Here is a 12,486-nt window from a genome sequence, read left to right on the forward strand (position 1 = left end):
CCTTTACAATTAATGAACTAATTCGTAGCACTGCAGGCTTTTGACCATCGATAATCTTAGAGTCAAATCTCCTAAGAGAGATGACAGCAGGAGTTATTCTGACAGAGTGCCAAAGCAATGCTGCAAAGTCTTGAGAAGTTTTAGTTTGATGATGATGATGAGATTCACAGTATCAGATAAAATGGCCTCATCCCATGAATGCTGTTAAGACAATAGTGTGGAGATGATCAAGCCCAGGTCTTGCAATGAATAAACAATCACAAGAAGTAATCTAACAAATTGAAGACATCATCATTCCATGTTGACCACTGAAAAGCATCTTGGAAATAGAAGACTGCCAGATTTCAATGCTTGAGTTTACTTTTAAGAAATTCTTTGCTTTTTCATGCAGTTGGAGATGATGTTTGGTTTTTTTTTGTCGTTGTATGAGTTTTTTCTCCAAACTATCACTGATGCTGTATTACTACCATCAGCTACTGAGCTGGCAAGCATTACTGAATGCTATAATTTCTAATGGCAGGCTTTGCTATTTCCATCCCAGACTAGAGCAGAAAAGAACAATAACCTGGAATCCTACTTAAGTGATTTATTTTGCATCTCAGGATTGATGGTTATTTGTCAGATTAGTTCCTAAACTAGTTCTAAACATTGTCTTGTTTTTCTATTTGTATCACACAAATGTTCAATATTCCTATGATAAAGAGGCAGCATAAGGATAAAGAAAATAGCAAATTCAATTTGGTTAAGCCATCTGTTCTTTTTAGTGTCTGATTGCAAGCCAACAACACATCGGTTGGCCATGGCTGAGTAAACCTTGGCCTTTAAACACTGAGTGTAGAGCCTAGCATTACCCATGTCTCTGAAAAGATTCAGAAGGAAGATTTAGTTGTTTGGGTTTGTTTTTTTTTTTTTTTTTTAAATCAAGAAAGTAACAAAACCAGATGAATCACAAAAGGAGAGTGCATGGTAATGTATTTCAGGACATGTATTTTGCCTTATACTTAAGGTGAGCACAGCTGAAAAATAGTGTCAGCTATTGCAATTTTGTTGCAGTTGTTTACTCTTGTGATTCTTAGAATAAAATCCTCCTATGATGTTGTCACTCACAATGAGTATTCCCTGTGTTTAGTGACCTGAGCTGTTAAACATTTTGATGGTAATAATCATCTGTGTTCCAGATGAAATTCACTTTTGTTGTAAGTTCTTATTTCAGTTTTGGGAATAGAAATATTCTGCTCCTCCACTTTGAAAAGCTTATGAAGGCTAGCTGCAGACTGATAAAAGGAAAAAAATACCAATCAATGTTAGCATTTCAGAAGCATCCTTTATCCTATGAAGCCTTTCATCCCATTTGTTATCAAACTACGTCCAAAAGTCTGAGGATAAATAACGTCTCTTTTTCTAGTTTCAGTAGATACGAATTTCCTGACTCAGGCAGTTTGTTAAGCTATATTTTTAAAAGTCTACTGTGTTTTGGTCACAAATATTGTCAATCCTTGATTGACAAATATATCTTCTTAATATTATTTGATATTATGTACCAAAAGATCAGTGAGAAACTCCTCAATGCCCAAATCTTAACACTGTTTATGTGTGTAATGTAGCAAAACCCTAACATGTGCCCCAGAACAGCCACATGTTTGAATTATGGGGATCCTCTTATCATCATCATTTATTTAAGGTAATATGTGCTAACCTTAGTTTTGAAGAATAATGCTATTGAACATATTCTGAAGACCTTAGAGAGTACTTTGGAGATCAACAGAAGGATCAACAGAATGTGTTATCCAGCATGTGCTCCAAGCTTTCTTGATACTTTCTCTGCATTTATATGTTAGTAATATTGTATCTTTTCATTCAACAAAGGCTTTTTGTACTTTAGTGCCCTGAGTCATGCTCATATACTACTGTTTTGGCAGCTGTATGTAGGCATCTTTTTTTTTAAAAAGAAAATTGAACAGTTGCAGGTGCTGCTTAATATGGATAAAAAGAGGAAAGAATTGGAGTGATGAGATCTAGAGCAAGGAGCAAAAAAAGTAGCTTTTGTGACATTGAGATACGTTTCTACTTACACTATTGACTCCTCAGGTGAGAATCAGCAAAACCTGTAACTCTTCTTTTGTAGGGCTGGTGGATTCTTCCCAAGGTATCTTCTGAGAAACATGTATAATATTTTTACCATTGACCTCTAGTAGTCAGGATTAAGATTGAATGTATTGCGGCTTCATTATATGATCAATGCATGGATTGCTTAGTGTTTCCAAAGTATTTTCCATCCCTAGCTAGAAATTGTTGTATATACCATATACATTCAGATTCTTATTTGCTTGAAAGAAATGTGAAATACACTGAAATAGAAGCAGTGATTAAAGAGATTGGCAGTGCCAGAATTCCCAGAAACCAAGCACCGAGAATCTGTTTAGTGCCAAACAGAAGAGAGATACTTAATAAAGCAATGAGAAGGACTGACCTCACACCCACTGGTTATGGACGTCTGCTTAATTAGCTTGTGGTTGGGATGGGCTTTCTGTCATGTAACAAAACATGGCAGGTTCTCATACTCAAGCCTATTCCCTGGCATCTGTAATGTTGGCAGAGTCATGACAGGTTTCAGCAACAGCTCAAGATACAAAAAAGTATAAGATCCCTCCTTTTACAGATTTTAAGCCACTGAGATCAGTTTGTGGTATGTAGTGAGAGATCATGCCTACAGTGGTAAGTTCATAGTCTAAAACTGGTTAACTGAACATTCAGTACTCTTACTGATAGAAGCTAGTTGAAACTTTCAACTCATATCATCATGCAGTGCCTGATGGGTGTAGGAGCTTCTCTTCTGGTGTAGAACACACATTTACACCTACACAGTGTCCCCAGCAGTGCTAGAACCAGATGCTGTTCAGGCAGTGCTAGAATTATTCTGTAATGAGGTACAGGAGTATCTGCCCATTGTTGTGGCCTCTCCAGGATAACTGATATGGGTTGTTAGCACGTTGTCTTTCTTGATAGTCTCCTAGTTCACATTCTGGGCCCTACAGGGGCTGAAGGTAAATCAGGCTGTCAGTGTGTGCAATCATCCGTCTCCAGTTTTAACAGAAGGATTTAGACAGACAGATGAATCTCCATTTCATCCAGCTAAATATGATCCAGATAGCGATGCTGTATTTGAGTTAGCACAGCAGGATCACCATGAGTGGGAGTAAAGGCAGATGATAGATAATGGGAGGCTCCAGGATGCATGAAAGACATCAGCAAGAAAAGTTTAAGGAAGAGAATGGACTGAGAAGCTTGATTCCTCACTTAGGCCTAACTGAAATTTCTTCTTACAGATTGCTATTTAATTTACTGTTCTGTTTTGCTTTTTGTATATGTTGGCCTTCATGGATGATGTAAATCATTAACAGTCTTCTTCTACTTGTTTTTCATCTGTAGACTTGGTAAAGTTTTAAGTTAGTTCTTGGATAGTTGCCTTCAACTTTGAATGAGATCTGGTGCCTTGTGCTGAGAGACAGGTTTTATCAATGGCTGTTGTACCTGAGCAAAGGTCAAAGAGTTCTATCATTTCAGAAAAACGAGAACATTCAGAAATGAACAAACTTCCTCAGTTTTTATTTGTTGAAGTAACATAAATTCACAAGCTGCAGAAGAAAGAAGAACTCCACTATGATCAAGTAGAACTTCAGCTAATTCTGACTTCCTCTTCAATAAGACATATACATTAAAACATCATTAAAATTAGTTCCCTTCTTACTTTCTACCATAGTTTGGGGGTAGTTTCGTGTGTCATATTGTAAAAAAGAAAAAACATTAAAAAAAAAAGTAAAACCCACCAAAATTAGAGTCAAGTAGATTAATTGGGATATTCTGCATGCCAATTTGTTCATATGACAGTATGTTCCTTTTCAAAAGACTCATGGTTCTTGATCAGAAGTATTCATAAAACTCTCCACGAAGCAATTAATTGGATAGCATTATTAAAACACACTAACTGCAAAAATCATACTGAGAGCTCACTCATTATAGGAGTATGAGGTAGCAAATTAAGCTGAATGAATTAATCTTGGCACTTTTTGTTCCTTTGTGAAAGTTCAGAACAAAGTTCAGACTGAGTGGAGAACCCATCTGATTTAAGCAAATGTACTAGTTATTTGTGAGACATCAGAGGGAAAAAAGAACAAGAAATCAAATTCATGCTACTGAAGTATGTGAAACCAAGTTGGTCTGAGGCATGAACACATCTTTTTTAAACTTGTGTGAAAAGGACCTTGACAAAGCAAAAAAGAAACAAGCTGCAGAACACCATTCTTGGGAAATATTTTTATTGGTACACATGGAAATGTTTAGGCACCAGAGATAAGATAGCTGCTTTCAACTCAGCTTCCACATTCTGCTGTATTACACCTGTGCAAGTCTGGATGTTTAATTTTAGTTTTTTTGTTTCATACAGTGTGATCAAAACAATATTATTTTTGCCAGCTTGGTTTGAACCAGTTTGTAAACCAGTTTGTAATACAGATATTTCAAACACTGGCATCACACAGGTTTGTTTCTGCTCTTGCTTATATTTCTCTGCAATTCTGATGCAATTCTCAACCCTGAAATCAGATCTGCTGGGAAAGGGTGAAGGAGGAGTAGAGAGAGAGACCATACTTTGATCCCCTGATTCCTGAAACCTCACAGACACCTGAAGTACTTACATTTTCTGTCAATTACTTAAAGCATTTTATCAAAACCAGATATATTTTGATGTGGAAATGTTGCTGTAGTGCTTCATAGAAACGGTAGAAAAGATATCCCAGGGCCCTGTGCTATATTTCACAACCAGTATGTCACACCTGTGATCTTCTGTGACTGAGGACTCCAGCCATGCAGTACAGTAGCTCAGCTGCTGATTTGGTGCCAGTGACATCAGGATATCTGGCCCAAGAGCCTGGCCAGATAAAAGGAAAATAAATAATTAAAATATGGAATAGAAAATCTATTTTATATACCTTTTTGTTTTTATAAAAAGCCGTAACTCTCCTATCTGTTTCAAAGTGAAAGGTGAAGTTCCTTCCCTGCTATGATTAGCTGGTTTTTACTACAATGCATCACAATGCTTTTAGAAGGATTGGGGAGTTTTTACCTCTTCTTTTGCAGCTAAAGTTTTCCTACCTAAGAAAAGTTGCCTCTTGGTTTGTTCGCTCTGTTGCTCACGTTTGACTCTGCTTTCTCACTGGAAGCTTTACAGCAGAATACATGAAGTTTAGGATTCTCTGGTTTCTGATTCATACACAGTTGTTAAATAAATATTTTGCTTTCTTTATGTTGTCTTTGTCCCACTCTCTTTTCTGAATTAGATGAGTTTCTGGAAGTTTTCACGTGTTTGAAGAAACTGGTAGTTATTATTCACTCCAGGAAAATATGAACAGGTCATGATGCATGAAAATCGGTGATGCAGTTTGCCAGGGGAACAGGATCTTTGTGCTTCAAAACCAGGTTTGCTCCTCGCTTTCTCAGGCATCATACGGTGTTATTCTGTTGACAAACAGACCAAGTGCCACCTTAGGTTTGTTTAGCCTGTTGCTCACACTATTTTTGTTGGTAAACTGTTTCTGATCATCACTCTTCTGATGGTTGGAAATTGCCTTTTAACTGATAACCTTAATTTGTTCATGATGAGCTGATACTCATTTATTCCCATACTAGCATTATCCCTTAGCTTTAGAAGAGCTTCTTTTTCTTTGCAATAAATTTATGAGGAATAGTCCTATTTTATCTCAGTTTTAATTTTGCTAGAATAAACAAACTGAAGTATTTCATGGATTAAAGAAGCTTTGTAAAAATTTTTTTGGAAGAGAGATGTGCATTCCATTCCTCACTGTCTTGCTCTGTGGTGTTTCAGTCATAACTTTAGCTTCTGTGTCTAACCAAAATAGTATTTCAGAGGAGGAGTCACTCGAAACTGCTTAATAGCATCAGTACTTTCCTACTTCATGGCAGACATTGTAGCATTGCAATGGCTTTCCCATGATGATATTGCATCAGAAACTTAGGATCAGCTTGGTTTTGATCATAACTGAAACAGGTGTGTTTCTGCAGAGCAATGGCATCTTGATCAGCTGATAAAGAACTCGTAAGGCTGAATGTTTTAGCCAGTCTTGTACTTTAATCTGTTCTCTAGTTCACTGACACTTTACATAGCTCATTAATTCAAAATGCTACTGATCACTTTATAACTTCCATTTTAAAATTCCGTGGACACACATGGGAAATTTTCTTTTAATGTTGTGTTTAGACTTGAAAATTTAAATGTAAAAACACCAACACATTAAAAATAATCAGTATCGAGTTAGAGCAATGGACCTGCAGTACTTCCTTTATCAAAGGCATGTATACATTTCTTTATGAAATGTGATCAGAAGAAATACAGTGTTTGTAGGGAAAATACTTGTTTGTAGGTTTGTTGGTGTTTTTGGTTTTTTTTTTTTTTTCAGATATATATCCTCAGTCTCAAAGTTCCTCAAATAGAAGTGAATAGTTGGGCTTAATGGAAATAATTCTGGATCAAGTTAAGAATTTTATACTGAACCAAAGATGAGAGAACGCTCTTTTCATCAGCTTTCTCATTCTAAGATGAGATCTGAACATCTAAAGTAACTTAAACTGTGATCTTTCTGTTGTAGTTCACAAAATTCAGATGATTCTCTAAGTGAATCACATACCTAGCAGGTAAGCAAATCCTGGTTTAGTCATTGTACTGCATTCTAGGTGCACAGGAATGTGTGGTGGAGCTGTTCACTTAAATGGCTGGTTTACTACTGCTTCTTCCCTGGGACCAAAGAATTACAGAAAATATTGGGAAGACAGATTGGAAATCACAGGCACCCCAGACCTACTAACAGAGGCACAATGAAAACTGGAGACCTTGAATGGTAATAAAACAACTGAGTTGTTAAAAACTCAACTGATGAAGCTCTCATGTGGAACATATTGTGTCTACAATGTTACAGGTCATTTCCTTTGCCTTTCTCTAGAAACATGTTTTTCAATTTGGTTTCAAGTTGGGCCAGCTGCTTGAAGCACAGTATATTGAAAGCATATTAATATGACAGATAACTAGCAGCTGTTGTTGGAAAATTGACAAAGCAGAGGGTAGAGGTTGCTTCAGAGGGTGAACTTGTGCTTTCAGGCAAAACATCTTCCTTGATATTCTTCTTCTTTATGAGGTTTTCATTGCAAAGACTGGGCCAGTGACACTAAGAGATCACATTCTTTCCAGACACAGCTCTAACAAATATTGCCATGCCTTATGAAAAGCATTTATGCCAATGGACTCGTTGTTCAAGGCACTGAAAGACAGAGAAAAGGTGTTCTTAATCTCTCTGCAATTGCTCCCTATGTTAAGGAAGGTACTGTCATCTGTTAATCCTGCCTGATTTATTCCTATCCATAGAATTATTTGTGTATTGAAGATTTGGAGATAGTGTATGTAGCAATACATGTGCTTCTTATAAAATTCTGTGTTCCAGAGGTGATCAAATCCATTTAGCCATGTCCTGCCTCCTATATCTTCAATTCAGACTTTTGAACAGCTCCACCCCACCATTTTTTTTTTTTTAATTATTATTTTTTTGGGTCTAAAACACTACATGCTTGGCCTAAGAAGAAGAAAAACCATCACAATCCATTGAACTGCCAACATACATTCTTATTTTGTATTTAACTTTGTCAAGACACATAGGGCTTCAAGTTTATGATCCTACAAGTTTCATACAATTCACATTGCCTGTAGCTGTCAAATACCATACAGCTTCCTTAATAAGAGAGAATAAACATACATGTATTTTGATACACTTCACTGCTTCAAAAGTTTAAAATGCACTCTGAGAGCTTTTCATGGGATTTCAACAAACAGTTATTGAGAGGAGTAATTATGAAAGTAGTAATTTTCTCTCTGATGTTATTTTTCTGTAATTGAGAGTTAGGTGGTAAGATCATTATGTTTCTTTAGATTTATTTTTTTTCCCCCACCACAGTGTAATCTACAAGGACTTTTGATTTATACCATTTTTCTTTTATAATTTGCTGTGCCCCAGTTGGCAGTCAGGCAGAGGGCTGTGAGACTAGAAGAATGCAGACAAAATATAAAAGCGTGTGTAAGCCACCCGACAAGCACAAAGCATTAAAAAAGTTTTAAAATCTGCATTTCAAATAGGTTTGATCAGGAGTTCTTAAGCTTGTTTCTGGGCTAAGCCACATAGTTACAAAAAAGGTTGCCTTGTATAGTCTGTTTCTCCCCATTGAGAAATTGTGCTGACCTTCACTCCTTTCGTAATTTTCTAGCGTTACAGCAGCAATTACTTACATGGAAAACGGGTTTAATGTATGTTATGCTTCTTTTAACGCAGTTTAGCATCTGGAAACTTGGAGGAAAGAGTCTGCTTCCTAGGGACCCCATTTGAAAAGAGCTGACCTAGACAACAATTCCATGTAGTTGTAAGGATACAACTATATGGAGCTCTTTATAATGTCACAAATAGGGTTTTGTTTAAAGGTTACATTAATACTATTTCAAGTACTTATTTGCTTTTTTACCCATTTGTCCTAAATTGCACATTAATAAAATAGCTACGTAAGGTTTATGCCCTTTAGGAAAAAATGTAATCATGTTGTTATGAAGGAGCCCAGCGTTAAGAAGAAAAGAAATATTTGTTTAAAAAGAAAAAATGAAGTTCTCTAAAGAAGAGAAGTGAAAACTTTAATTTACTTTTATTCTTTTTGATCATAGCTCCTTTCACACAGTTTTTTTTTTTTTTTAAATTCTTGTACGGATTTTGAAAGGAGTAATTTCTGATTTGTTTACCAGCTAGACCAAGGCTGAAGAAGAAAAGGGAGATAGATTTTACATGTAGGGTCAAATAGCTCATGGTTTTTGTAATCTAAGAACGTCCTTCTTTGCAAATCTGCAAGGTTTGGAGAATTTTATACTTTTTGCAGGTCTCTATTGTCAATGTTTTCAAGGTTTTACAGGCTCTGCAGGGAAAATGATGAACATTGTAAAGCACATGTGTTCACAATGCAAATGGTTCATCATAAATATAAGTGACCATGACTCATGCCTCTTTCAGAATATACAAAAAACAGCATAAAGCACAGTCTCTCCTGCCATCTTTGAATTGTATATCCTTTCTCAGAGTTTGCAAGCTGTTTGGTGAGACAGACTGCAAGTTTTGAGTCAAAGGTAGTTCAAGAGTATTGATCCTGTGAAACAACACTTATTAGAGGAATCATAAAATGGTAGGGGTTGGAAGGGACCTGTGAATACCATCTAGTGCAACCCCCCTGCTCAAGCAGGTCCACCTATGGCCTTTCTATTTGTTCCAAGCTTATCACAGACTGTATTTGGCTGCCATATATTAATGTTTTCGGCATCAAGAACTACAACCTTAGCACAAAGCCAACAGTTTCTAATAAACAGCCATGAGTTTGCCTGCCATTAACTGCAACAAGAATTGAGAAATCTGAAGTTCATGTAAATTATTCCATCAGTTTTCCTTCTGCCTCAGAAGTAGCCTCTAAACTTACAGAAAGTTTCTCTCAAGTTACCTAGTCCATCTCTTTGTCTCAAAGCTGGATAACCTGCGTTATTCCTTATTGCTGTCCCAACTACCTCTTTGTAACATTTTCCAGTGCTACAGATGCCAAAATTTCCCCTCGTAGGGCCCATAAGTGCCCTCAGGGCCCTGAGGCCACTTCCTCAGGAGTCAGTCTGCAGCCTGGGCCCTGTCAGGAGCTGTGTGGGAGCACACAGCACCCAGGCCAATCCTCCCTTCTGTGGTTGAGCACTGCGGCTCAAGCTGTGGTCTCTGCAAACCCTGTGCTGGATGGAAAGCAAACTCTTTGTGCTGGGAGGACTGAAAGATTGATGTAGCTTCCTTCCTCTTGAGCTGGAGGCTCGTGTCAAGCCTCAGGACTAATACCACAGCCTCACCAGCCACTGACCCTCCAACAACGAGAAGACAGTGCTGTTTTATGTGATAAGCTGTTGGTTTGGTGGGCTTTGCCATTACAGAATTACAAAGATCTCATTGCCCTTTGTGCTCCCCAATAAATGAAGTGAACAGGAAATTTTATTTCATGTTTTATTGGTCAGTGTCCTGAAGAAGGCAAACATGCCATGTGTGAGCTGTATCCAACGCAGGGAACGTGACCTCTGCCAGCAGTGAAGTTACACTGTGGCCAGCTTTGTCTGTGCATCTGTACGAATTTATATAGTGAGGATTATGCTTGTTGGGCCAGTAAAGAAAGTATGTGGCCAAATTCTGATCTCAGTTGCACGTGTGCAGCTCCCAAGGCAGTAGGGCTGCATCCTGGATCAGCACGTGGCCTAATGAGGTCTTGCATGATTGCAGATACTGTGGCTGGCACGCTGGAGAGTGAGCAAACAACTGTTCCTTGTTTTGCTGTGCTCTCTGCACTGTAGCATCTGTTTTGCTTCATCATTTTTTAAAAGAAAACCGCAAATACTTTTCACTGGGGAGCTGATAAATAACAGTGCTTACATTTTAAAAAAAGTTTTAGTGGGGGATGAAAGTGATTCCTCTCATGTATAAAGTCATTATGTTTGGATTTGAGCGTTACTTCACAGGTTGTCTCTTATTATTTTGTTCCCAGATTGGGAAATCCTATGGGGTATTCTCCCTCAGGAAATCACATGGGGCGATGTCTTAGTTTGATTTATTTTTATTTGTGTATGTAACTTTGCACAGAATTGTCATTCACAGCAGCATTTTTTTAATGAAGATTTGTATTTCTTGGAAGATTTGGCAAACTAGGGAGTAGTTAACAATTTGTCAATGAAACTTTAAATGAAATTTGTTGTGACTTTGTGGATGCACTGGAGTGATAGCTGTGATGTAGTAAACTAAGTAACTAAAATCTGTGGTCAAAAGATTATATTATGGGTTTTTTTCAGTCATAAAATGGCTGTCTGAGAGGAAATATATTCTAGCAAATGACAGACTACATACATAAACAGAATTAGGATTAGCCTGAGTCTAGTCTTAGTACTTCTCTAATACTTTGCATTTCTGCAGTACTTTTCTGTCTTTTCTTCCAAATGCATGTTTCATGTGGTATATGAAAGTTTTGGTAGAGAGTGGTTTTTAGCCCTTCTGTCTTTCCTATTCTTGAGATGGTAGAAAAGGTTTTAAAATTATTGTCTATTAAAAGGATACTTAAACTGGTAGGGTCTTTGTAAAGAGAAATCTTCAAAGGTTCACATTATGATTTCCAAGCTATGATTGGTAGGTTCTAAGGTAAACCCAGATATTCTTGTAATAACTTATTTATTTTATGTATAGTTTTCCAATGGCTCAAATAGATACTGTTTTATTTCTGAGTTTCTTAGGTAAATGTCAACTTATTGTATTGTTGTTTATCCAGTATCATAGAATCATAGCATAAATATACAAATGAATTTACAAAACAAATGCATGGACTTGTCTCTCTTGTCTGCACAACATTTCATTTTAAGATTAGACATAATAAGGCCAACAACAAAGCAGGGGAAATAGGGTATACGTCATTTGGAAGAGGACAGAGAAATCAGAGCCTCTGCTCTCTAGTGAGACTCTCTCGCCATCAACTCCATACAACTCTATGCTCTCCCTTGGAAAAGCAGAACAGGAAAACCTGGCTTCTAGAATTTGGTGGCATAAGCACAGGAAGAAGGTGGTCACTTCTAGACGGAGAAAGTGGCCCGCAGTACTTACGGCCTGCAGTGCTTACCTGGCAGATGTATCCATTCCATTGGTTGGGATGGGGACTCCATGCCTTTACCTTGCTTTATGGTGATGGTGGGCTCAGAAGTGGAGTTTGAAGTAAACTGTTGTCTGTCTAAAGCTTTGAGCAGTTTTTTGAAATGATAGGGTTAGGATTGGACTTTTCAAAGTTTACTGGAATAATGTGATAAAACCAAACCCAAGATTCTAATAACACTAAAGAACACGGAGACTGATGGCCTTGTTTGGGCCTCTGCTATGAAGAATTGTAAAAGTTCTCTGTTCTATGCCAACCTTTAAAACAAACAAACAAACAAAAAAGTTTACATCCCATGACTGAGTAGAAGAAATTTTTAAATACTGTGAGAAAGGTGTATCTTTCTTTATATCATGGTATGAATGTTGCTGAAGTGCTTGAAACATCTTGTAGACTTGGCTTTATTGCAATACTGAATTTTCTTTTTATAACATTTATCTTTCTGTCAGTATTTCTGACTGAATTTATTAAAATTGTTTAACCACTCATTCTTACTGTAATAATTCCTTCTCTCTAATTGCATTGTGTACTTTCCACTGTTGTGCAACATAATGTAAGTGCTAGATACTGAATTGCATATTACTATTTTGAAAACTCTGGGTGACAAGAATTGATTATAATTCTAATTTATTACATAAGTCTCCTAGTCTATTGTGGGAACCTCACTGAAATGCTGGCACTGGATAA

This window comes from Colius striatus, chromosome 12 (genome assembly GCF_028858725.1).
Source record: "Colius striatus isolate bColStr4 chromosome 12, bColStr4.1.hap1, whole genome shotgun sequence".
Lineage (NCBI taxonomy): Eukaryota > Metazoa > Chordata > Aves > Coliiformes > Coliidae > Colius > Colius striatus.